Source organism: Macaca nemestrina, chromosome 2, assembly GCF_043159975.1.
Source record: "Macaca nemestrina isolate mMacNem1 chromosome 2, mMacNem.hap1, whole genome shotgun sequence".
In the NCBI taxonomy this organism is placed as follows: domain Eukaryota; kingdom Metazoa; phylum Chordata; class Mammalia; order Primates; family Cercopithecidae; genus Macaca; species Macaca nemestrina.
In genome coordinates this window covers 7,977,874-8,004,150 of record NC_092126.1, presented here as the reverse complement: position 1 = coordinate 8,004,150, position 26,277 = coordinate 7,977,874, and the positions used below count along the sequence as shown (strand labels likewise).

At 37.9% G+C, this 26,277-nt stretch overlaps 1 long non-coding RNA gene across 2 annotated transcripts in view; it reads left to right on the top strand.

Annotated features, from left to right (window-relative positions):
- The first annotated feature begins 298 nt into the window (after nt 1–298).
- The window catches only part of LOC139361831 (uncharacterized), a 166,786-nt gene continuing 140,807 nt past the window's right edge, over nt 299–26,277 (top strand). For both annotated transcript variants that reach the window (XR_011619540.1, XR_011619541.1), the window contains exon 1: nt 299–544. This is a non-coding gene — a long non-coding RNA (uncharacterized lncRNA). The remainder of the gene's footprint in view (nt 545–26,277) is intronic.

Below are 26,277 nucleotides of genomic sequence, written 5' to 3'. Positions count from 1 at the left end.
TGTCAAACCTCATATATATGTATATATATGTGTGTGTGTATGTATGTGTGTGTACATATATATATATATGAGGTTTGACATAAAAAGGAATGAGATGATGTCCTCTGAAGGGACATGGATGGAGCTGGAAGTCATTATACTCAGCAAACTAACCCCGGAACGGAAAACCAAACACTGCATGTTCTCATTTATAAGTGGGAGCTGAATGATGAGAGCACAAGGATACAGTGAGGGGAACGACACACAGTGGGGCCTGTCTGGGGTCGGGGTGGGGGTGGTGGAAGGGAGAGCATCAGGAAAAACAGCTATTGCAGGCTTGGCTTAATACCTAAGTGATAGTGTAACACTCACTGCGAAGGTCCGCGGCTTCACTCCTGAAGTCAGCGAGACCACGAACCCACCAGAAGGAAGAAACTCCGGACACGACGGAACGTCAGAAGGAACAAACTCTGCACACACCATCTTTAAGAACTGCTAACACTCACCGCGAGGGTCCGCGCCTTCATTCTTGGAGTCAGCGAGACCAAGAACCCACGGAAGGAAGGTGAGTTTACAAACCTTTAGCTAGATACAGAGCGCTCATTGGTGCATTTACAATCCTTTAGCTGGACGGAAAAGTTCTCCAAGTCCCCGCCCTTCCCAGAAGCCTAGCCCGCTTCACCTCTCACTGGTACTGGCTGCGGGACTTTGCGGCTCCTAACCCTGGCACTCCAGCAGCCCACAGGGAGCTGGTCTCAGACAACCAAGAGGAAAAGAGGGGAAGCGAGAAAGAGGGAGACCCACTGGAAGGAGCCAATTCCGGACACAATAGGTTGATAAGTGCAGGAAACCACCATGGCACACGTTTACCTATGTAACAAACCTGCACATCCTGCACATGTAACTATAAATAAATAAATAAATAAGGCTTTAGAATGAAATTGAGTTTAGGGCCATGAATACAGTTTGGCGGTTAAGGGCACAGAGGCGATGTTTGACATCAGAGTAGATAAATTATTTGAAGAGAGAAAAACAAAAAGAATAAAGCAGAAGATGAAAAATTAAACTCTACTGAGTACCCACAGTTCTGCAGTGGAGTACAGAAGAGGAATTAGAGAAGGTACACTGTATATATAGTGTTTGTATATGTATATGAATGAAGGATTTAGTAAAGTATCATTTATGATCATCGTTTTTGGAGTCAGAAATATTTTCTTTCTTTTATAGTGAAGTTTTTGTTTTAAGATTAATACTATTGGCCGGGCGTGGTGGCTCACACCTGTAATCCCAGCACTTTGGGAGGCTGAGGCGGGCAGATCACAAGATCAGGAGATCAAGACCATCCTGGCTAACACGGTGAAACCCCGTCTCTACTAAAAATACAAAAAATTAGCCAGGCGTGGTGGTGGGTGCCTGTAGTCCCAGCTACTTGGGAGGCTGAGGCAGGAGAATGGCATGGACCCGGGAGGCAGAGCTTGTAGTGAGCCGAGATCGCGCCACTGCACTCCAGCCTGGGCTACAGAGCTAGACTCCGTCTCAAAAAACAAAAAAAAAGAAACCTCCTCCACAGAAACACTCATATTGGTGTTTGGGAACTGTAGTCTAATTAAATTGACACATCACAGCTCTGTTGCTGGTTCTTGTTATGCCTCTCTCTCTATGTCTCTATTATTGTCAGTATGCTGGTTCATTGTGGAGTATAAAATTATTCTTCTCTACGAGCAAGTCGTGATCAGTTTCTTGTCTAAAAATGTTCCTATCAGGAAAGATGGCTTATTCTGCCATCTTGTGGCTTGTTTTATTATGTTATCACTGTTCTTTGAGAAGTAATGGGTTAAAAGAAAACCAAACCAAAATTTACCCGAAGGTATATTTTAATTATAGTACATACTAAGTATATTTTGGAGGCAATAGAGCTAGAAAAATAAAAATATGAGGTATATCCTTCTCTTAAGGTTGATATTGGGCACCCATTCAGAATATTCCTTCTCATAAAGTTCTAGGAAAAAGAATAATAAATTAAGTAGGAATAAGCCTAACATGAAATGAACAAGATATTTATGAGGAAAATTATAGAACCTTACTAACGAACATAGAATAATGAAGGGATATATTGTAATTGTTAAAAGAAGATTTATTATTATAATATGCATACACCTTCCAAAGTAAGCTACAAGTCCAAAAATATCACAGGCAAAACCCCCAAATAATGTTGTTTGTGTATTTGAATATTATAACTTCGTAGTAGAGTTCAAATGAAAGAGAATATGTGAAACGATAACAAAAGAAAAATGAAAAAGAAAGAGGAGAAGAAAAAGGACTTGCTTAAGATATAAAATGCACCATAACATAACAGTCATTAAAAGATACAAAATATGCAAAAGCAAACAAGTAGGCCAATTGAATAGCATTACAAGTCCAGGAAGAAACTCATGAAAAGTATTGACACTCAGCTGATGATTTCAGTGACATTTTAAGTTGGCGGGGGAAAAAGAGAGCAAGTATTTCATGAATGATGTTTTAAAAATTTACCATGCATTAGGAAAAAAATAGAGTTATTTTCAACTTTAAGCTATATACCAATATGAATTTCTTACATTTTGAGAGGTAGATGTGGAAAAAAGTCTATGTAAATATGATATGGCCTGGCTGTGTTCCCACCCAAGTCTCATCTTGAATTATAGCTCCCATAGTTCCCATGTGTTGTGGGAGGGACCTGGTGGAAGGTAATTGAATCATGGGGGCAGTTCCCCCATACTGTTCTCATGGTAGTGAATAAGTCCCATGAGATCTGATGGTTTTATAAGGGGAAACCCCTTTTGCTTGGCTTTCATTCTCTCCTTGAGTGCTACCATGTAAAATGTACCTTTCGCCTTCTGCCGTGAGTGTGAGGCCTCCTCAGCCAAGTGGAACTGTGAGTCCATTAAACCTCTCTTTTTCTTTGTAAACTGCCCAGTCTTGGCTATGTCTTTATCAGCAGCATGACAACAGACTAATACATTAAATCGGTACTGGTGGACTGGGGTGCTGCTGTAAAGATACCCAAAAATGTGGAAGTGGCTTTGGAACTGGGTAACAAGCAGGGGTTGGAACAGTTTGGAGGGCTCAGAAGAAGACAGGAAAATGTGGGAAAGTTTGGAACTTCCTGGAAACATGTTGAATGGCTTTGACCAAAATACTGATAATGATATGGGCAATGAAATTCAGGCTGAGGTTGTCTCAGATGGAGATGAGGAATTTGTTGGGAACTGGAGTAAAGGTGACTTGCTATGTTTCAGCAAGGAGACTGGTGGCATTTTGCCACTGCCCTAGAGATCTGCAGAACTTTGAAATTGAATAATATGATTTAGGGTATCTGGCAGAAGAAATTTCTAAGCAGCAAAGCCTTCAAGATGTGACTTGGGTGCTTTTAAAAGCATTCAGTTTTAAAAGGGAAACAGAGCATAAAAGTTTGGAAAATTTGCAGCCTGATAATGTGACAGAAAAGAAAATCCCAGCCAGGCGCAGTGGCTCACGCCTGTAATCCCAGTACTTTGGGAGGCCGAGGTGGGCAGATCATGAGGTCAGGAGATCGAGACCATTGTGGCTAACACAGTGAAACCCCATCTCTACTAAAAATATAAAAAATTAGTCGGGCGTGGTGGCAGGCGCCTGTAGTCCCAGCTATTTGGGAGGCTGAGGCAGGAGAATGGTGGGAACCCGAGAGGCGGAGCTTGCAGTGAGCCGAGATCGTGCCACTGCACTCCAGCCTGGGTGACAGAGCAAGACTCCGCTTCAAAAAAAAAAAAGAAAAGAAAAGAAAAGAAAAACCCATTTTCTGAGGAGAAATTCAAGCCAGCTGCAGAAATTTGCATAAGTAATCAGGAGACAAATGTTAATCTCTAAGACAATGGGGAAAATATCTCTGGGGCATGCCAGAGACCTTTTCAAGCAGCCACTTCCATCACATGTCCAGAGGCCTAAGAGGAAAAAATGATTTCCTGAGCCTGGTCCAGGACCCTTCTGCTCTGTGCAGCCTAGAGACTTGGCGCCCTGCAGCCTAGCCACTATAGCCATGACTAAAAGGGGCCAAGATACAGCTCGGACCATGGCTTCAGAGGGTGCAAGGCCAAAGCATTGGCAGCTTCCAGGAGGTGTTGGGCCTGTAGGTGCTCAGAAATCAAGAACTGAAATTTGGAACCTTTGCCTGCATTTCACAGAATGTGTGGAAAAGCCTGTATGTCCAGGCAGAAGTTTGCTGCATGGGCAGGGTGCTCATAGAGAACCTCTTCTAGGGTAGTGTGGAAGGGAAAGGTGGGGTTGAAGCTGCCACACAGAATCCCTACTGGGACACTGCCTAGTGGAGCTGTGAGAAGAGGGCCGGAAGAGGGCCACTCTCTGCCAGACCCCAGAATGGTAGATCCACTGACTGCTGGCATCGTGCACCTGGAAAAGCTGCAGACACTCAACACCAGCCCACGAAAGCAGCCGGGAGGGAGACTGTACCTGGCAAAGCCACAGGGGCAGAGCTGCCCCAAGACCGTGAAAACCCATCTCTTGCATCAGCATGACCTGGGTGTGAGACCTGGAGTCAAAGGAGGTCATTCTGTAGCTTTAAGATTTGACTGCCCTCTGGATTTTGGACTTGCATGGGGTTTTAGCCCCTTCATTTTGACCAATTTCTCTTGTTTGGAATGGGTATATTTATCCAATGCCTATATTCCCATTGTATTTAAGAAGCAACTAACTTGCTTTTGATTTTACAGGCTCATGGGTAGAAGGAACTTGACTTGTCTCAGATGAGACTTTGGATGGTGGACATTTGAGTTAAAGCTGAAATGAGTTAAGACTTTGAGGGACTGTTGGGAAGGCATGATTGGTTTTGAAATGTGAGGAGATTTGTGAAGGGTCAGGGGTAGAATGATGTGGTTGACAGTGTCCCCACCCAAATCTCATCTTGAATTATAACTTCCATAATTCCCATGTGTTATAGGAAGGACCTGGTTGGGGGTAATTGAATCATGGGGGCAGTTTCCCCCCTATTGTTCTTGTGGTAGTGAATAAGTCTCATGAGATCTGATGGTTTTGTAAGGGGAAACCCCTTTCACTTGGGTCTCATTCTCTTCTTGTCTGCCACCATGTTAGTTGTGTCTTCTGCCTTCTGCCATGATTGTATGGCGTCCTCAGCCATGTGGCACTGTGAGTCCACTAAACATTTTTTTCTTTATAAATTACCCAGCCTTGAGTATGTCTTTATTAGCAGCATGAGAACAAACTCTAATACAAAGTGTTAAGGAGAAAATGCAGAATAGTTTTTATAACCATATGGTTGGAGAGCCTAAGCAAAACACAGCCCTAGAGCCATAAAGAAAAGGTTTAACACACTTAACTACATACAAATTTTTAATTCTCTGTGATGAAAGACACCATAAACAAAGTTAAACAACAAATGACAGACTGGAAATGACGTTCAGAATATACAAGTTGTTCTACACATCAATAAAAACCAGATCAATAGAAGATGGGCAAATTATTTTGACTGTGATTCACTGAAGAAGTACAAATGGCCCAAAAACTGACAAAAGATATTCAACCTTAATACTGATAAGAAATGCAGATTAAAATTAAAATATTTATTTGTTTTTAAAGTTTGTAATATTAGGAGTGTATCATACTATGGGAAAATAGGCACCCTCAAATACTTTTGTACAGTAATGAATTGGTGAAGCATTTTTGGAAGGCAGTTTGACAGAAACTATAACATTTTAAAATGCACTTATTTTTGACATAGCAATTCTACTTCTGGAATCAATCCTAAGGAAACATTCACATACGTGCACAAACATGTATGTTCATTGTTTCCATTATTTTTGATAATAGTGAAAAAGTGGAAAATACATTTAAGTAAAATAACTTTCTTCACTTGCTTTCCAAAGCAATATTTTCCTGACTTTCTTCAATGACTCATACTGAGTCTATTTTCTTGGTTCCTGTTCATATTCCCCACCTCCTGTTACAGTTCCCCAAGGCTTAGTTCTCATATCTTTATACTTATTCCTTGGTGGCATCCTTTGGTCTCTTGGTTCTATGACTCAGCGTCCACTGTTCACCACTTGACTCACTCTATGCTGATGACACCCCAGTTGATATTTCTTTCTCAGACTCTTCCTCTAATTTACAAACTCTTACATCTACCTACCTGCTTGACATCTGTTTTTCTATACCTAATATTTATCTCAAACTTTACTTGAAAAACAAACTTATTTTTTCTTTTTCTTTTTTTTTTATTATACTTTAAATTCTAGGGTACGTGTGCACAATGTGCAGGTTTGTCACATATGTATACATGTGCCATGTTGGTGTGCTACACCCATTAACTCATCATTTACATTAGGTATATCTCCTAATGCTATCCCTCCCCGCTCCCCCCACCCCACGACAGGCCCCAGTGTGTGATATTGCCCAGCCTGTGTCCAAGTGTTCTCATTAGTCAATTCCCACCTGCGAGTGAGAACATGTGGTGTTTGGTTTTCTGTTCTTGCGATAGTTTGCTCAGAATGATGGCTTCCCTTAACATTTTTCCCTTCATTTCAACTTTGGTGAATCTGACAATTATGTGTCTTGGAGTTGCTCTTCTCGAGGAGTATTTCTGTGGCGTTCTCTGTATTTCCTGAATATGAATGTTGGCCTGCCTCACTAGGTTGGGGAAGTTCTCCTGGATAATATCCTGAGGAGTGTTTTCCAACTTGGTTCCATTCTCCCTGTCACTTTCAGGTACACCAATCAGACATAGATTTGGTCTTTTCACATAGTCCCATATTTCTTGAAGGCTTTGTTCATTTCTTTTTACTTTTTTCTCCAAACTTCTCTTCTTGCTTTATTTCATTCATTTGATCTTCAATCACTGATACCCTTTCTTCCACTTGATCAAATCAGCTACTGAAGCTTGTGTATGCATTGCATAGTTCTTGTGCCATGGTTTTCAGCTCCTTTGGGTCATTTAAGGACTTCTCTACACTGTTTATTCTAGTTAACCATTCATCTAATCTTTTTTCAAGGTGTTTAGCTTCTTTGTGATGGGTTTGAACATCCTCCTTTAGCTTGGAGAAGTTTGTTATTACCGATCGTCTGAAGGCTTCTTCTCTCAACTCTTCAAAGTCATCCTCTGTCCATCCTTGTTCCATTGCTGGCAAGGAGCTGCATTCCTTTGGAGGAGAAAAGGTGCTCTGATTTTTAGAATTTTCAGATTTTCTGCTCTGGTCTCTCCCCATCTTTGTGGTTTTTATCTACCTTTGGTCTTTGATGATGGTGACGTACAGATGGGGTTTTGGTGTGGATGTCCTTTATGTTTGTTAGTTTTCCTTCTAATAGTCAGGACCCTCAGCTGCAGGTCTGATGGAGTTTGCTGGAGGTCCACTCCAGACCCTGTTTGCCTGGATTCCACCAACAGAGGCTGCAGAACAGCAAATATTGTAGAAAGGCAGATATTGCTGTTTGATCCTTCCTCTGGAAGTTGTCTCAGAGGGGCACCTGGCTGTATGAGGTGTCAGTTGGCCCCTACTGGGAGGTGTCTCCCAGTTAGGCTACTTGGGGGTCAGGGAGCCACTTGAGGAGGTAGTCTGTTCATTCTCAGATCTCAAACTCCATGCTACGAGAACCACTACTCTCTTCAAAGCTGTCAGACAGGAACATTTAAGTCTGCAGAAGTTTCTGCTGCCTTTTGTTCAGCTCTGCTCTGACCCCAGAGGTGGAGTCTAGAGGCAGGCAGGCCTTCTTGAGCTGTAGTGGGCTCCACCCAGTTCACGCTTCCCAGCTGCTTTGTTTACCTACTCAAGCCTCAGCAATGGTGGACTCCCCTACCCCAACCTCACTGCCACCTTGCAGTCAATCTCAGACTGCTGTGCTAGCACTGAGCAAGGCTCCGTTGGTGTGGGACCCTCACAGCCAGGCACAGGATATCATCTCCTAGTGTGCCATTTGCTAAGGCTGTTGGAAAAGCGCAGCATTAGGGTGGGAATGTCCGGATTTTCCAGGTACCATCTGTAATGCCTTTGCTTTGCTAGGAAAGGGAATTCCCCCACCTTTTGCGCTTCCCCGGTGAGGTGATGTCCCGCCCTGCTCCATGGCCTGCAGGCACTGTCTGACAAGCCCCAGTGAAATGAACCCAGTACCTCAGCTGGAAATGCAGAAATCACCCGTCTTCTGCATTGCTCACGCTGGGAGCTGCAGACTGGAGCTGTTCCTATTTGGCCATCTTGGAACCTTCCTGAATTTTTGATCCTCTCTTCCAAATCTGTTCTTACCTTAATCTTTTAGATCTTAGTCAATAGAAACTTCATCATTCCAGTGGCCCACGCCAAAATTCCAGATATCATATTTGAAATTTCTTTCTCTCATGTCCTCCATCCAATTTGTTGGCAATGTGTAGAGCCCAGTTATTGGCTGTGCTTTCAAGATGTATGAAGAATCCAATCCTCTCTCATCTCCATTCTTACTACTGTGGTCTGAACCACCATCATCACTTACCTGAATGACTGAAACAGCCTCCTAACGGGTTTCCTGATTTCCACCCTTATCCCTCTGTAGTTTGATTTTTGTAGAGTGGGCACGGTCGCCTGCGCTCTTTCAAATTCTCACAACCTGGAGGCATAGTCTAGACATAGGGCCCATGTTCTTCCTCTTTCCTCAGCCTGTATTTTGTCACTCATTATCTCACTTATTTTAAACTTTTACTCAAGTATTACCTTCATATTGAGACTTCCATGACTACTCTATCAAAAATTACAAGATTCATCACCATCTGATATAGTATATATTTTATGCATTTCTTTCTTTTTTTTTTTTTGTATTTTTGTTTGTTTGTTTGTTTTTTAGATAGAATCTCGCTCTGTTTCCAGGCTGGAGTGCAGCGGCACGATCTTGGCTCACTGCAGCCTCCGCCTCCCTACTTAAGCGATTATCCTTCCTCAGCTTCCGGAGTAGCTGGGACTACAGGTACGCACCACCATGCCCAGCTAATGTTTATATTTTTAGTAGAGATGCGGTTTCACCATGTTGGCCAGGATGGTCTTGATCTCCTGACCTTGTGATCCACCCGCCTCGGCCTCCCAAAGTGCTGGGATTACGGGCATGAGCCACTGTGCCCGGCCTGTGCATTTATTTTCTGTCTCCTCTAACTGGATATTCTTTTGGCCAGGTTTTTTTTTTTTTTTTTGGTTTGTTTGTTTGATTGGCAGGTTTTTGCTTACTATTGTTTATTAATGTACCTCCCATTCTTAAAACAGTTGTTTGGAACACATTAGGTGCTCAGTATCTGCTGAATGAAGGAATAAGTTCGTCACTAGGAGAGTATCATAACACAGTGATCTTTAAAATTTTGTTCACATATTCCTTGTAAGAGTTTTGTGAAAATATGACATTTACTTTATTTTAATTTCAATGCTATATTGTAGAATGTGTCACTTCCGATGTTTTTAATATTTACACATTCTTTAAATATATTTTCATCAAAACCTAGGTGCTGTACATTTACTTACTCAATTTATGGAAATGCCATATAATTTAAACAACAAAGACAGTTCTAACTTTGCATCAGACAAATTTGACTTCATTTTCAATTCAAATAAATATAGGTTTCAGTGGCAACCATCTCACATCTAAATTCCAAATCTAAGCTATTTCTATTGCCTGAATGAAATAAATGTCACCTCCCAATATGTTAAAACTGTATGTGCCTTGCTCTTCTTGGCCCTTTCCCCCAGGAGCTATGCATTCTCCACTGTCCCTTGATTTGCATTTTGAAATCTTTTACACCTCAAGCGATTGCCTCATAGGTCATATTAAGGATTGGTGAGAGGTGTGCTTTTCATCTGCAATGGTGACTGATTGTAAAAGTGAATGGAGAAAAGGAGAGTAGTCAGACCACAGGAGCATTCTCAAGCAAATCAGTTTTAAGGAGAAGTAAATTTGAAGGTTGAAGATCTGGAAACTAATTCCTTGGCAAATTTTCATTTCCATATAATCCTTGAAAGTGTAGGAGCAGCTCTGGATACTCAGGCACTCACAACCCATTCTAAAAATAAACTGGAATTCTATGCAACAAGAATAAATAAAGGGTATATCTGTATGTAATTATGCAACCATTGGTAAGAAACAATTTTAATTGACAAAAGCAAGTGGCATAACAATGCTTCCCATTTATCTTTGAAAAATGTTTTTAATCTACATGTACCCATATGTCAGTTCATAGAAGGGAAGTCAAGGAGACATAAAAAGCCATCGATAGTGGGTATCTCCAAGAATGGGTTGGGGGACATGGAAAGAGAGATTCACAATTTTCTCAGTTACCTTTTTGTATTTTAAGTTATTTTTTAAAATGGCATATATTAGTTAAGAAAAATTAAGATTAAATAAAAATCTACTAAGAAAAAAATGTAGCAGATTCTGATATTGTAGTGTTGATAACAACTTTTAAAATATTTTCTTAGAGCAGTATGTAAACATTACCAATAGCTTTACAAAAGTGAAAATCAGTTGCAAGAAACTCTTACCTCCCTCTTTCCTTTTTACATTGGGTATTTTTCTTTCACTTTTGTTTGATAGTTATTTTATCATGTGCTCTGTTACAGTTCTCTGTGCCTGTATTTGTCTCCCTCACTAGACACATGCTCCTTAAAGGAATACATCTTTTCCAACTTTGCAATGCTTTCACACAATGCCTGGGGCACAGGTGGATTACAATGAATTTTTGATGGAATTAATGAGTGAATAAATCAATGGAAGTGAATGGCTTATCCCTGTTTTCTTGTCTCCTTGATTTAACAAATGAATTTTGTTTTATCTTGCTGCTTAATGTTCTATTCTATAGTTATTGGATAGTACGTTCTAGATATTTTAATACATTTACAGACATTATCTCACTTTTCTTCTGTATTTTGTGGTGAAGAGCCATGAGTAAAAAATAGACTCAGCTTATACATGGGGAAGTAGAAGTCCACATAGACAAAAAACCTATTTCTAAATTCACAGTCATAGATACCATAAGCATTAGATTATAATTATTTACCTAGCAGCATGAAGATCCTTAGATAACTTTAATACTTAGCCAACAGCTGGTCTAATAGGCTTCTAATGTGCTATTTGAAGTTTAAAAGGTGTTTAAAAACAAAAACAAAGACTGAGATTGGGTGCTTTTTCTTTAATAATTAAATATAATTCATTAAATTATGCTTTGGAAGGTATTTAAATAAGCCTTTAGCTAGTTCTTAAAATATTTTAATAACATACCAGAGAGAGAGACAGAGTCATCTCAACAGATATGTTTGTCAAAGAAAAAAGCAGGAATGTAATTTTTGTGATATGGGCATATGCTTATATATATATATGTATCAAAGTGAAAGCAAAGTGGAAATTTACAAAAGCAGAAAATTTTTCTTTGTGTTTGAGTTCTGTAGTGATTTTGTTATTGAACATCATTAATGGCAGCAGTTAATATAATTTCAATGAAGCAAGATAACAAAGCCAAGCAGGAAAATGGTAGGAAATTTCACTGCCATTACCCATGCTCCTTCAGAGATATGGAATTTTGCTGAAGAGAAGCAATAGAGTCATTTCTGAACTATAAATATTACGAAGCATTGTGTGGTGGCCAGGGTCAGGACAAACTCTTAGGTATCTAGGTAGGGTTGTATTTGCCATACTTATTTCAGTCTTTGTATACAGAAATATCATATTTTCAAAGACAGAATTTAATAGAAAGTAGACTATCATACTCCCAGTAACATATAGAGACCCTAGACCAACAAGTGTGGTCCATTTCAGTAACAGTTTTAAGTTTTTCATTTTTTGAAGACTTAATTACTCAACTGAAATATAATAATTAACTCCAAGTTTTCCAGAAATATTTTCTGCTACACAAAGACAAATGAGCCAGAAGCCAGAAAATATTAAAAATAAGCTTCAGATTATTTAAAAGAATACGATTTTTCTAGTAATCAATTAGAGAGAAGAAGGAATCTAGGTAAAAACACTCATATAATATACATTTTAATGCTAGACCTAGGAATTCTCATTTCAAAACAAGAATGAGAAAGCAGAAAATAAAATAAAGAAAATCAAAATACAAACACTAAGAAACATTTCACAGGAACTAGAAAAATGTTATCCAACATAAAGTAGACAAACAGCTACTGAGGTGCTCATGTATCTCTTTGGAGATCAATGATGTAATATGGCTTATCAGTGCAGTGGAAGATACAGTAATATAATCACCTCAAATTTTGCTAAAAGGATATGGTAAACATAATCTTATTTCTGATAAAACCTTTTAGGAAGCTAGAAATATAAGAGTTGTTACTTTGTTTTAAGAATGCAGATAGAGAATATAATAAAATATCTTCCCATCAAAACTAAACCCATTAAAATGATATAATTTGAATAAAATGAAAAAATTCTTAACCACACTCAAAAACATATAAGAGAGCTCTTTATAAATAAGAATTGGAGAGGCATTTCTAAAATAGTAATGCAAAGTGAACACCACAGCAAAGGCTGCTTCTTTACTATCATGAATCTGAAACTGGAGCTGCATTGCTTAGAAACAAATTCTGAGGCTTCCTTGCCCAGTAGACAAGTCTAAAGCTAAGCTGCCTTCAAGGTTAGTGTTGGTGCTATTATAACATCTCACTATGGGAAATTCGCATCATAAGGTATGAAAATAGGACTTCTTTTGCAAAAAACTAAGAAACTGAAATAATTAGGTAATACCAAATCTTTCCAGAAGCACAATAAACTCAAACGTTAAGAGAACTTATGGCCAAGAAAGTTGGGATAATAATACAAAGTAAAAAATGAAATATTGAAATATTTCATAATCTCAAAGAGTCAAAGGAAGTAACTTCTTCCAGTAAGCAAGAACCACACATTACAAAAAAGATAAAAAACAGTTATGACAAACTAAGAATTCCAAAAAGTGTTTTAATGTACTTTTATTTCAAAAAGTTCAATAGAAAGACAAAAAATATGCTAGAAAACTGAGCTGAGAAATTTCCTGACAGAGTTCAAAAAAAAAGAGAAAAATATTAAGAAAAAAAATAAAAATATTAAGGAAAAACTTTTTAAAAAACTTAAGAAAAAACTTAAAAAATTAAGAAAAAGAAAAATATTAAGAAAAAACTTAGCAGACTGCTAAGATTCAGCTAAAAGAAGTCCCAGAAAAAAGAATGGGGAGACTAAAGGGGAAAGATATTTAGAGAAATGCATGGTCAAGAGTTTTCCAAAAGTAAAGAAAGATGACTGTATGCCAACAGTGAATAATCTGAAAAAGAAATTTAAAAAGTAATCCTATTTACAATAACCAAACATAAAATTAAAAACCTAGGAATTAACCAAATAAGTGAAAGATCTCTATAATGAAAACTATAAAACAGTGATGGAAAAATTGAAGAGGACACCAAAAAATGGAAATATATTCCATGTTCATGGATTAAAAAAAATAAAATTGTTAAAATGTCCATATTATCTAAAGCATTCTGCAGATTCAGTGCGATGTCTATGAAAATACGGATGGCATTCTTCACAGAATAGAAAAAAGGTATTGTAAAATTTATATGGAACCACAAGAAAAAAATAAAAATAAAAAAGCAGAATAGCCAAGGCTATCCTAAGCAAAATGAACAAAACTGGAGGAATCACATTACCTGACTTCAAATTATACTACAGAGGTATGGTAACTGAAACAGCATGGTACTGGCATAAAAACAAGCACATAAACCAATGGAACAGAATAGAAACCCAGAAACAAATTCATACACCTACAGTGAACTTATTTTCAACAAAGCTACCAAAAACATACATGGGGAAAAGACCATCAGGGAAAACTAGATATTCACATGCAAGATCATGAAACTAGACCCCTGCCTCTCACCATATACAAAAAAAATAAATCAACATGGATTAAAGCCTTAAATCTAAGACCTCAAAATATAAAACTACCATAAGAAAACATTGAGGAAAGTGTCCAGGACATTGGTCTGGGCCAAAATTTTTTCAGCAATACCCTGCAAGCATGGGTGACCAAAGCAAGAATGGACAAATGGGATCACATTAAGTTAAAAGACTTCTGCATAGCAAAATAAATAATCAACAAAGTGAAGAGACAACTCATAGAATGGGAGAAAATATTTGCAAACTACCCATCTGACAGGGGATTAATAACCGGAATATATAAGGTGCTCAAATAATTCTAGAAGAAAAAAACTAATAGTCTGATCAAAAAATGGGCAAAATATTTCAATAGACATTTCTCAAAAGAAGACAAACAAATGGCAAATGGGCATGTGAAAAGGTGCTCAACATCACTGATCATCAGAGAAATGCAAATCAAAACTACAATGGGATATAATCTCACCCCAGTTAAAATGACTTATATCCAAAAGACAGGCAATAACAAATGCTGGCAAGGATGTGGAGAAAATGGAATGTAAATTAGTACAACCACTATGAAGAACAATTTAGAAGTTCCTCAAAAAAGTAAAAATAGAACTACCATATGATCCAGCAATCCCATTGCTGGGTATATACCCAAATGAAAGGTAATCAGTATATTGAAGATATATCTGCACTCCCATGTTTGTTGCAGCACTATTCACAGTAGCCAAGATTTGGAAACAACCTAAGTGTCCATCAACAGATGAATGGATAAAGAAAATGTAGTACATAGACGCAATGAAGTACTATTCAGCCATGAAAAAAGAATTCAATCCTGTCATTTGTAACAACATGGATGGAACTGGAGATAATTTTGTTAAGGGAAATAAGCCAGGCACAAAGACAGACAAACATCACATGTTCTCATTTATTTTGGGATCTAAAACTAAAACAATTGAACTTACAGACATAGAGAGTAAAAGGATGGTTACCAGAAGTTGGGAAGGGTTGTGGGGGTTGGTGAGGGGTTCCCAGGGAGATGGGAGGATTAGTGGGTCCAAAAAACTTAGGAAGTATGAAAATGACCTACTATTTGATAGCACAGCAGGGTGACTATAGTCAATAATAACTTAATTATACATTTAAAAATAACTGAAAGAGTATAATTCAATTGCTTGGAATATAAAGGATAAATGCTTAAGGGGATGGATACCCCATTATCCATGATGTGGTTATTATGCATTGTATGCCAGTATCAGAACATCTCCTGTACCCCATAAATATAATCACCTAGTATGTACCCATAAAAATTAAAAATAAAAAAATTTTGAAAGCTTCAAAATAAAGTTAACACAATTACTTATTTATGAGACAGAGTCTTGCTCTGTCACCCAGTCTGGGGTGCAGTAGTGTGACCTCAGCTCACTGCAACCTCCGCCTCCCTGGTTCAAGTGATTCTCCTGCCTCAGCCTGTCAAGTAGCTGGGATTATAGATGCCCACCACCATGTCCAGCTAATTTTTGTATTTTTAGTAGAGACAGGTTTTCACCATGTTGGCCAGGCTGGTCTCTAACCCTGACCTCAGGTGACCCGCCCACCTTGGCCTTCCGAAGTCCTGGGATTACAGGCATGAGCCATCCTGCCTGGCCAAGTTAACAAAATTTTAAAAAGAAAGATGATGGCTAAAATTAAAGAACTTTTTAATTGCCAAGCACCATCAATAAAAAGCATAAGAACAAATATTCACAACTAGAAATAACAAAATGAAACCTGAGGAAATAATAAAATTTCAGAAGAAAAAAATAAACATAAAGAAATGAGAACTAGAACAATATCAGTAATATTGTATTCAAAAAGACGAAGTAGCAATATCTTTATACAATTGAAATAAAATAATTGAATATAGAATTTTATACCCAGCTAACCTATTTTATCTGAGTCAGTAATTTTATATATACAATGGTTATAAAGTTGATGATCCTCAGATCCTGTCTGAAAGAGCAAAAAACTAACATCGTCTACCAAGAAAAAAAAAAGTTAATAGTAAATATTAAGATGCATTAAGGATGAGCAAGCAAGGAAATAAGTAAACAAGATTAATAAATCTAAATATTATTTGTCTAAGAAATGGTTTTAAGTGACAAGGGTGTAACTACACCTTTAGGTAATATCAGCATGGGGTTTGGATACAGGTAGAGATAAATAAGAGTCTGTCGTAATAGCTTTAAGTGTGTTTGTCAGTTGTGTAGTTAGGTTGTTAATTTGAGGTCTTTCTAACTTTTTGATGAAGGCATTTAGTGCTATGAATTTTTATGTTAACACTGCCTTAGCTGTACAGGTCCCAGAGATTCTGCTATGTTTTATCTTTGTTCTTATTATTTTCAAAGAACTTCTTGACTTCTGCCTTAATTTCATTATTTACCCAAATGTCATTCAGAAACATGTCATTTAATTTGCATGTACGGCTTTGAGCAATTTTCACTGTGTTAACTTCTATTTTTATTGTGCTGTGATCTGAGAGTGTATTTGGTATAATTTCGGTTATTTTAAATTTGTTGAGAATTGTTTTATGTCCAATTATGTGATTTATTTTAGAGTATTTGCTATGTGACAATGAGAAGAATGTATATTCTGTTGTTTTTGGTTGAAGGCTTATGTAAAGGTATGTTAAATCCATTTGATCCAATGTTGAGTTTCTGTTCTAAATATGTTTGTTAATTTTCTGCCTCAGTGATCTGTCTAACATAGTAAGTGGATTGTTGAAGTCTCCCACTATTATTGTGTGGGAGCCTATGTCTCTTTGTAGGTCTCTAAGAACTTGTTTTATGAATCTGAGAGCTCCTGTGTTGGGGGCATATGTACTTAGGATACTTAGGTCTTCTTGTTGAATTGAACCCTTTACCATTATGGGATACCCTTCCTTGTCTTTTTTGATTTTTGTTGGTTTGAAATCTGTTGTTTTCCCCTGGGCAGGGGAAGAGCCCCTGGCTCTGGGTTGCTCCAAGGTGGGCCATTGTCCTATCTTGCTTTTCTTCATTCTCTGTGGGTCAAGTTGTTTTTTTGATTAATCCCAATGCAAGTACTTGGATGTTTCCATTGAAGGTGTTGTATTTACTCGCTCTTTCTGTTCTTCTCGGTGACAGCCACACACACCAGCTGCTTCCAGTAGGCCGTCTTGGCCACTCGCCCTAAATTATTAACATGCATTTATTTATTTAATTTTATATGGACTCTATTTGCAATCATATTTTACAGGTTAAGAAACAGAATTTGTAAATTTAAGTAGCTTACCTGAATTTGTGCTGTTCGGAAATGAAAAAGCCAGTGTTCAAGCCTTAATGTTTCTTGCTACAGAATCTATGTTTTCAACTCTCTATAGGCATGATCATGAAAATGTTAACTGTGATTATTTCCAATTGCTCGTTGTCCCAGCAAGCTTTGTTTCAGGGAGGTACGGACTTGTTGTTTGAACTTTGCTGAGTTTATTCCTTCATGAATGTATTTATTCACTCATCAACAGTTACTCAATTCAATTCATTTATCTGAAAACAATTATTTGGGTTTTTACCATGTTCGGTGTTGATACTAGGCAGTGTGTATTTTTGTACACATAGCTAGTTGATTATACCCTTCCTCATTCCAGTGAAAATTAGGAACAGCAAAAAAAAAATAAATAAATAAATAAAAAAGATAAGAAATATGTGGCACTTGTTCCCAAGTAGATCACAGTATGGATATAAACTCAATAATTATCATATATAAATATTAAAAGGACCTTAAAGATGTACAAGTGAAATGTGTTTGGCATACAGAATAGAAAAAGAGCACATCTTGGCTCTGAAAATCAGAGAAGCATCGATGGAATGGATGTAACTTACCCGAGCCTTGATGTGTCATCATAATTTTTAGAGGCCGAAATGCCAGGCAAACATTTCAGGCAAACATTTCAGGCATTCTTATGCAGTACTAAGGGGATTGATTCCTGAACCGCAGATCTTTCAGCTCTATGTCACTGTGATTGATCCCTGAACCTCAGCCACTGATTTGCATTCAAATTGGTCTCAGTTCCTTTTTTCTGTCTTGGTTTTGACATCGATCCAATTGAGAGGAGAGCAATGCTTTAATTCTGCCCTATTAGAAGGATTAACTAATAAAAATGGCTTCATAAGATTTATATTCTATAAAAGACATTATTTTGTTGTAAATATTTATGGTTATTGTCTATTTTGTAAATATTTATGGTTATTGTCTAGTTTCAGCCCAGCTAATCTACTTAAGGACAAGAGTCACATATTTCAGCATAGCTGAAAATAGACTCCAAAGTAATCATAGCAAAATTGGATTTTAATACGACTCGTAGAGTGTGTGGTCTTGTTAAATTTTTATTACCATGTCTCAGCCATACAGGGTCCTTAATGTAGCTCTTAAAAATAAAATCAGTAGTAATTTCACAGAACTCAAATATTTACAAGCTAAGTAGTTCATCTCATTATTCAGAGCAGAGTGGAACACATTTTCATGTAAGAATATAGTTCTCTCAGCTTTGTTCCACGGCCTGACCTGTCAGAAACCAACTGACACTTGAAAGGCCTCAATGAAAGGATGTGAAAGATAATCTTTCCGCCAATAGATGGAGCTACATGAACACAATTTTAAAATAATTTATGGAGTTACTTATTTAATCTCAAATCATACTCAAGCGGATACATCTTTTTCTTGTTTTATTTCTCCTTCTTTCCCTCCCTCTCCCTCCCTCCCTCTCTCTCTCTCTCTCTTCCTTGCTTTCCTCTCTCTTTCTTTCCCTCCCTCCCTTTCTCCCTCCCTCCCTCCCTCCCTCCCTCCCTCCCTCCCTTCTTTCTTTCTTTCTTTCTTTCTTTCTTTCTTTCTTTCTTTCTTTCTTTCTTTCTTTCTTTCTTTCTTTCTTTCTTTCTTTCTTTCTTCTCTCTCTCTCTCTCTTTTTTCCTTCCTTCCTTCCTTCCTTCCTTCCTTCCTTCCTTCCTTCCTTCCTTCCTTCCTTCCTTCCTTCCTTCCTTCCTTCCTTTCTTTCTTTCTTTCTTTCTTTCTTTCTTTCTTTCTTTCTTTCTTTCTTTCTTTCTTTCTTTCTTTCTTTCTTTCTTTCTCTCTCTCTCTCTTTCTTCTTTCCTTCTTTTCTTTCCCAAGAAAACAATTTCTCTCTACCATTTTTTGTTATTTATTTTTCTTTCATTGTTTCCTTTCTCATTTGTTCATTATTTTTCTTTTCTCCTTTCTTAATTAAAAAATCACATAAATATATGTTCTTTTACTACCAAATTGTCAGAATCAGAATTTTATATTTTAAGGTGTTTTTGGTGATGTTCTAGTCTAGTCCCTTCTGCATGTGTTCCTAGGACCAAAATCTTAGGGATTTCAGGGTTCTACAAAAACCTTGCTTTCCAATTTGACTAGGTATATAGCCAGAACCTTGAAAAAAATTATTTTTCTTTCTCTCCTTTTTACAAAATAAGTCGGCTGCTTTCTGCCCCATCAAGACAGTGTTTTTCTCTCCATAATAAGAATACTAAACATCATAGCACTATTCCTCAATGCTAATTATCTCACAAGCTGCTCACCTTTCCTCAAAGAAAAAATAATAATTTGAGGGTAGGGTTATAATGATTGTAGTTCAATTATTTGCTCAACAAACACTTTTTAAGCACATTCAAGGCACCAGCAATTTATGTTGGGCATTTGTCTCTAACAGCTTTTTCTTCTAGCAGCTATTAAAGTAGCAGCAGCATAGGAGTGAGCTGATGCCACTGAGCAATGTGATAGGAACAAACGGTAGCTAAAGGAATTAGAGAAAATAAAAACAAATCTACATACTTAGACTAAAAAGAGGGAGGGCATTAGAAAATGGCCTTTGTCATTTAGGCTGTCTAGACTTTAGGACCTCAATATCACTTAAGTTTTGGCCTGCCTTACCTGAAATGTGTCACTTTAGTTTCCCAGAGAAGTCAGAATCTTTCAGATCTCTAAATACAAAAAAGAAAAATTCCTGAAGTGACATCCTGAGGGTTCAGATTGCAACAGACATTGCATATGTATTTGTGGCAAATTATCGTGGAAGTAGAACACATTGTCTTTGTTCTTGAGGAACATGAAAGTGAAGGCGGAACCAACCCTATTGGAAAGACATAAGGACCCAAAGATTCTCATGGAAACACAGCACACAGCCTTATGCAATTGTGGTTGCCCTGAGATAGACTCAATTTATTCCCCCAAGTTAAATGCCTTTATGGAAGGCTAGTTATGGGAGGTGATTTGCAGTGTTCAGGAAAAAAAGGGCTCAACTCATTGACAGCGAAGACTAATGAATTTGAATGGAAAGTCCAGAGTTTGCATGGGCAGTGTTCTCTGCTAAAGTGAAGGACCACAGGTCAGCTCTAGAGACGAATCAGCTACTCATTTACAAAGGAAAGTAAATGCTGTTTCTAGTCAGAGTGTAGGATATGAGTTGGGACCACATGAGACAAAATGTTTTGAAAAAAGTAAGTGAAATTAAGAGGAACTAATGTTGTGTTATAATGACGTAAGTAGTAATTTGAAATTCCTTTTATATTTTATTACAGAAATTTCTAAACCTACACCAAAGACAAACAATACAATGAACCTCTCTGTGCCTATTACTTACCTTCTGACAAATTTCAATATTTTATCAAACATTTGAATGGGTATTATTGCCCCCAAATATAGAAATTATTTAGGCTTCTGCTGATGATGTGTAATTGAACAGATTATCAGACAGGAATCATTTGAAAGGTGTATTTTTAAGCCAGGATGGATTTAAACATTCCAGGCAAGTCAGATGAGTTCTGCTTTCAAATTGGCTCCCCACAGACCAGAAGCAGGAACATAGTGAGAGTCAGGTTTTTTATATGAATGTCTTGCCAACGGAGCTGACAGGAAGTAGAAAAGCACCCATTGGATAGTTCCTCTTACTGGCACAGATAGAAATATCATTTAATTATAACTAAAGAAACCATATACTTCCAACAATAATGGCTGGCTTGTAAGCATGTTTCATATACTGAAAATGGAAATAGAACTCTACCGGATGCTGTCCTGGATATTTCACCCATGCTATTTTATTTAAATCTCACAAAACCCACTGAAGGAAACTATTGTTTTCCCATAGTACATATAAGTTTACTGAGGCACAGATTTGTTAATTCACTTATTCATGCCACACAACCAGCAGTATTGGATCTAGGGCTGCAACTCGTTCAGTCTCATTTCCAAGTGTGTGTGTTTCTCCACATAATCGGGAAACTAGAGAGAAAAAACAGGTCTTACTTTACATCACACTGCCCAGGGACCCAAAGTCAGAATGACTTTTAGGAGTGATTAAATGGACCATGTCAAGCAGTTTAGGGTGTTCTGATATTCAGAAGATGAATATGCAGCCCAGATAGGAAATTATCTTCTTCATCAAGAAGGTGGACTGGAGCACAATTAGGAGTTTGTGCCATTTTACCTCACCACTTAATGTGCTTTTTATCTTTTGTGTTTGGTTTATATTTTCCATCAATTTTCTAATAAAGTGTCAACTTGGTGGTGAAAATGAATTTGTCCACGCGTTGGTCAACATAGAAGAGGCCTCAGAAAGGAGGTCCCAGATAGTGACAGAAGCAGTTCCTGGACGGATAGACCTAGTGAACCGGACAGGTTCAACCGGGAGCAACCTAAGGGTTGGGGAATGAGGACAGCTAAGCCTGTGGCTCCATTCTCAGCTGGACTTTTCCAGTTGGTCTTCGTTCACGTTCCCTATTATGAGGACGGCTTCCTTGTGAACTCCAGACAGCTCCAAACAGGAAACCTTGTTCCCTCAAAATGTGGCTTGTTTATAAGTGGTGACATATACGATTTTACATGTATATGGATAAGTTAAAAATAGTGTGGATATTGCATTGGAAAACACATAAAACATGCCTGAGCAAGATATTGATTGCCAAATAATGATAAATTGGAAGACAAGGAAAGAAATGATGGAGATGTGAGTGTGGAAAGATGGAGAATGAAACTAGAAAAGCTAATATCACAAGGTGGCAGCCATTATGTAAGTGGCATTTCATAGAACTTTCTCAATATGTAAGTGAAATATCTGAGGTCTGGAGAAGACAATTACCCAGGATCACACAAGAAGTTAGTTATAGGGCAATGACTAGAACTTGTGGCTTTGCTTCATAATTGAGTGATTTTTAAAAAATTCAGCTTCTCCCTTCTCCTTAAAAAAGAAATATTTTGTTACATACAGGTAATGCTGTACACTTTCAACATTATTCAAACATTTATTTATATATTCTTTGTTGTTTTCAACTTGATTCAGAAAAAAATTTGTCTGGAAGTTGTTTCACTTCATTTGAAGGAGTGCATGAAGAGATCCAAATGATTAAAACCAGTTTTAAAAAATAGTTCATGTAAGTAAAATATTTTTTAAAGAGAAAAGGTGAGGCTTTGACAGAGAGACAATGCTGTTTAATGATAAGACGAGAGCAGAGTATCACGGGGACTCAGTTAAATCCTGGTCCTCTGCAATCCACAGAAAGACTTTAAACAATGTACTTAGATTCTTGGGGTCTTGGTTTCTATAACATCGGGACAAGAATAACCTTCTTGTCAGATGTAGACCAATATTACCGATATGTATATCAATATTACCAATACAATAAAAATTACCAATACAACTGCTGACACCTCATAGTAATTCAACATGTGTCAGCTATTGTTATATGTGTGATGGGGGCTCATTTATAGCAAGAGAGAGGAGAGAAAAGCTGTGGAATGGTCTCAAGACCAAGAACGGGAAGCATCTGATGTGGTGCCATCAGGAAGTGGATAAGTAGGAAGGGATGGGTGAGTTTGGGTTTTTAGAATCACTTCCAGAGGAGGTGGGAGGCATGTGTGTTCTCCTTATACCAGCATTCTCGGTCTGAAAAATGAATCATTTTTATTCTCTCAGGGTATTGACTTAAGATTTCTGAAGAATACTGAGAATTTAAAAAGAAATTTCTTAGGCCAAAATCTAAATCCTAGTATCTGACTTTCATGCAACTAGTGTTGACAGCTTGTAGTGAACATTTTCAGCATCTGGATTATGTCTTATTTCAGCATATCCTAGAACTTTTATCTTTTCCACAGTGAGAAAATCAATTTTTAATAGTATTGTTTCATGTGTCTATATTTCTTGGCGTAGCAGAACACAGAAATGCACATTGCTTTTGAGGGGAGTGAGTACATTTAGGATGGATGCTACAAGCACACTCCTCTCATTTAATGTACATTATTTTCAAAATAAATACAAATACCTTCTTTACACAGATACAGCTCTTATGAGTTTGCAAAGTAATTTCATTCACTTTTCATAACAATACTGTGATGTAGGTACTACTATTCTCACTTTCCAGATGAGGCAACAAAAGCTCAGGGTTGAAGTGGTTTGGGGTAACATGGCTAACAAGTAGTTGATCCAGATCATCTGACTCCAAATTAAATATATTTTTTACTCTGCCTCTTTTTTTTTTCTCATTTCAAATATTCAATGTAAAATGAAACTGAAACATGTTTGCCCCTGCCCACAAGGAATTCCCAATTTCATTGGTCATGAAACACACACACACACACACACACACACACAGTCGAGTGAAACATGAACAGGGAACTAGATTGAGATCACTATGAGTGGAAATGGTCAGGGACATACTGTAGATTAGGGAAGAAGAAAGGCAAGAATATTTTTAGAGAGGAGAAAAGCAGGCGCCCATTTTGGATGATTGTAATAATCAAGTTGTGCTCCACCTCCAGGCTCTAACTCTCATCCGTAAACATGCCAGAAGGAACAGGACATTGAATTCTTGGCTGGAAATGAAACAAACAAATGAATCATCTAAAAATTCAAGGTTGGAGTAGGTTTTCATCTGATTAGAATGAGAGATATCTACATTAATGGGCTCCCTGCTGACGGAGTATCCCACAGTAACTGAATCTGGGATGTCTGCCACCTTTTATACTCTTCTACTGGCAGCCTCACTCATAACCAGAGTTTGAAAAACCAAACCATAACTTTTTTTGAGCCATTATGGAAGGCATGGTGAAGGAGGAGACCAAGAAAAGGGCAGTGGATTAGAATTCAGATCTGCATTTTGTCTTTGTGTTGTAGCAACTGGATGAGTGTAATTTTGAGCAACTCACTTCATCTCCCCACATTCCAGTTTCATCTCCTGTAAAATGGGGCTAATGATACCTGCCTGGCCTACCTTTTCTTTTAGAAGAATGATTGAAGCCATATTTTGTGAAAATGCCCTGAATATCATAAAATATATAAAACATTACACAGATGTACAAATATACCTGAAACATTTTTCATGATATATGATTTCCAAGGGATTCTTCTTATAAAACCCCTTCCATTCTCTCTTGCAATTAAACAAGCGACCCCTTTAAAAATATTTTTGCCTCAGTATAATTCCCAAATTTCTGATATATGCAGAGATAATTGTGAAAGTATTGTATGTAAAAACTGGTGAAAAAGAGTCACTGTCTTCAAAACCCACTAGTCTAGAAATTGTTGGTGGTTGTTTTTAGTAGGGCTCACTATGTTAGGTGAGCATGAGCATTCTTACCAGATATATGGTTTAATGTGGAGAGTTAGGGTAGAAGTCAGTGAAGGAGGGGGAAAATTAAAACATAAAGGCTAAAGAATATTGTTTCCTGAAAACCTATTAAAATAAGTAAATAATAACCAATTCTGTGTGACATCTTACTGTCTACCACCATGCTATTCAAAACGTGCTTTGTGCATGGGCCACCATTGGGAGCTTGTTAGAAGTTCACATTCCTAGGCCCTGCTCCACACCTACCAAATTACAATCTGTATTTTAAGAAGATCTTCATATAGTTTGTATGCCCAGCCTATTCAAGTTTGAGATTCGCTGGCCTACGAGGTACATCCAGCTACATAATGCCACTTACTTCTTAAGACTATTTTATTAAAAACAATGTTGTTAATACCTTGCCTTCCACATGGCCAAGTGTGGTAGCTGAGGGATTTAAAAGTTTCTGCCGAGTGTGGTGGCTTACACCTATAATCCCAGCACCTTGGGAGGGCGAGGTGGGCAGATACTTGAGGTCAGGAGTTTGAGACCAGCCTGGCCAATATGGGGAAACCCCATCTCTACTAAAAATACAAAAATTATTTGGGTGTGGTGGCACGTGTCTGTAATCCCAGCTACTCAGGAGGCTGAGGCACGAGAATCACTTGAACCTAGGAGGCGGAGGTTGCAGTGAGCTGAGTGAGGTTGCACCACTGCTCTCCAGCATGGGCCACAGAGCAAGTCACTGTCTAAAAAAAAAAAAAAAGAAAAAAGAAAGTAGACTTTCTGACTCTAAAGCCTATGTTTTTCCCATACATATGTCTTCTGTTAAATTCATCTCTCTTGGATATTACATTATGAGGACCTACCTTGAAACCAGATGTGACCTCCAGTAATCCTTTCTGACTTTAAGATCCACTAATTTATTTAAGATACCCTACTTATATAACCCTATCTCATGACTCAGTAAAACATCATAGAAGCAGAGGAAGAACTGCTTCCTTCTGTGGGACATTCAGACCCTTTGGGTTTGTGCCAAGATGTCAGGGGAAGTTCCCATTTCATGTTCTTCTTCTTTTGCTTGGATAATTGAGGACCTTAAATGATGTCAGACTTTCTGAGGTCTTTCTGTGAATTCATTCTTGGCTGATCTCATCATCATAATGCCACTATTATAAGGTACCACCCCTGGAATTGCTCAAACCTAGCAGCTGACTAGACTTCTTTAGGGTGCCCCAAGGCGGCCACTTGAAGGGCCACTTGGAGCAAAGAGGCTATTTCTGTTCTTAGGTGATGGCCTGATTCACTTGCTTACTACAAGTGCTTGAAATATGCTGCTGGATGTCCTTCAGCTTTTTCTTTCTTTAGAGATTCCCAGCCTTATCACAGAAAATATGTTTGTGATAGCAGTAAACAGGCAGTGGTTGGCAAAACTGTATCATCAGTGATTTCATACAGCAGAGAACTGTGGGATTAACCACACCCAACTTAATGTAAAATACATACTGTATATGGGCAAAAAAAAAAAAAATACAAACCAAAAAGTGAAAACTCCAATGAATAATAAAAATACTATGATTATACCCTGAAGCTTCCTGGCATAACAGATGTGCCAACCTTAGTTTTACTTAGCGATGAGGTACGTATCATGTCCCTTAAAATCCTCATGAGTTAGCTCAGTTGGCTTTCCAGATGGAGACCAGTGGCCCTAAAATATCTCACCTCCTTCATCTCCATCCCTAGGATGTAGCACAGAAGACACCACAAGTTCAAGAAAGCTTTA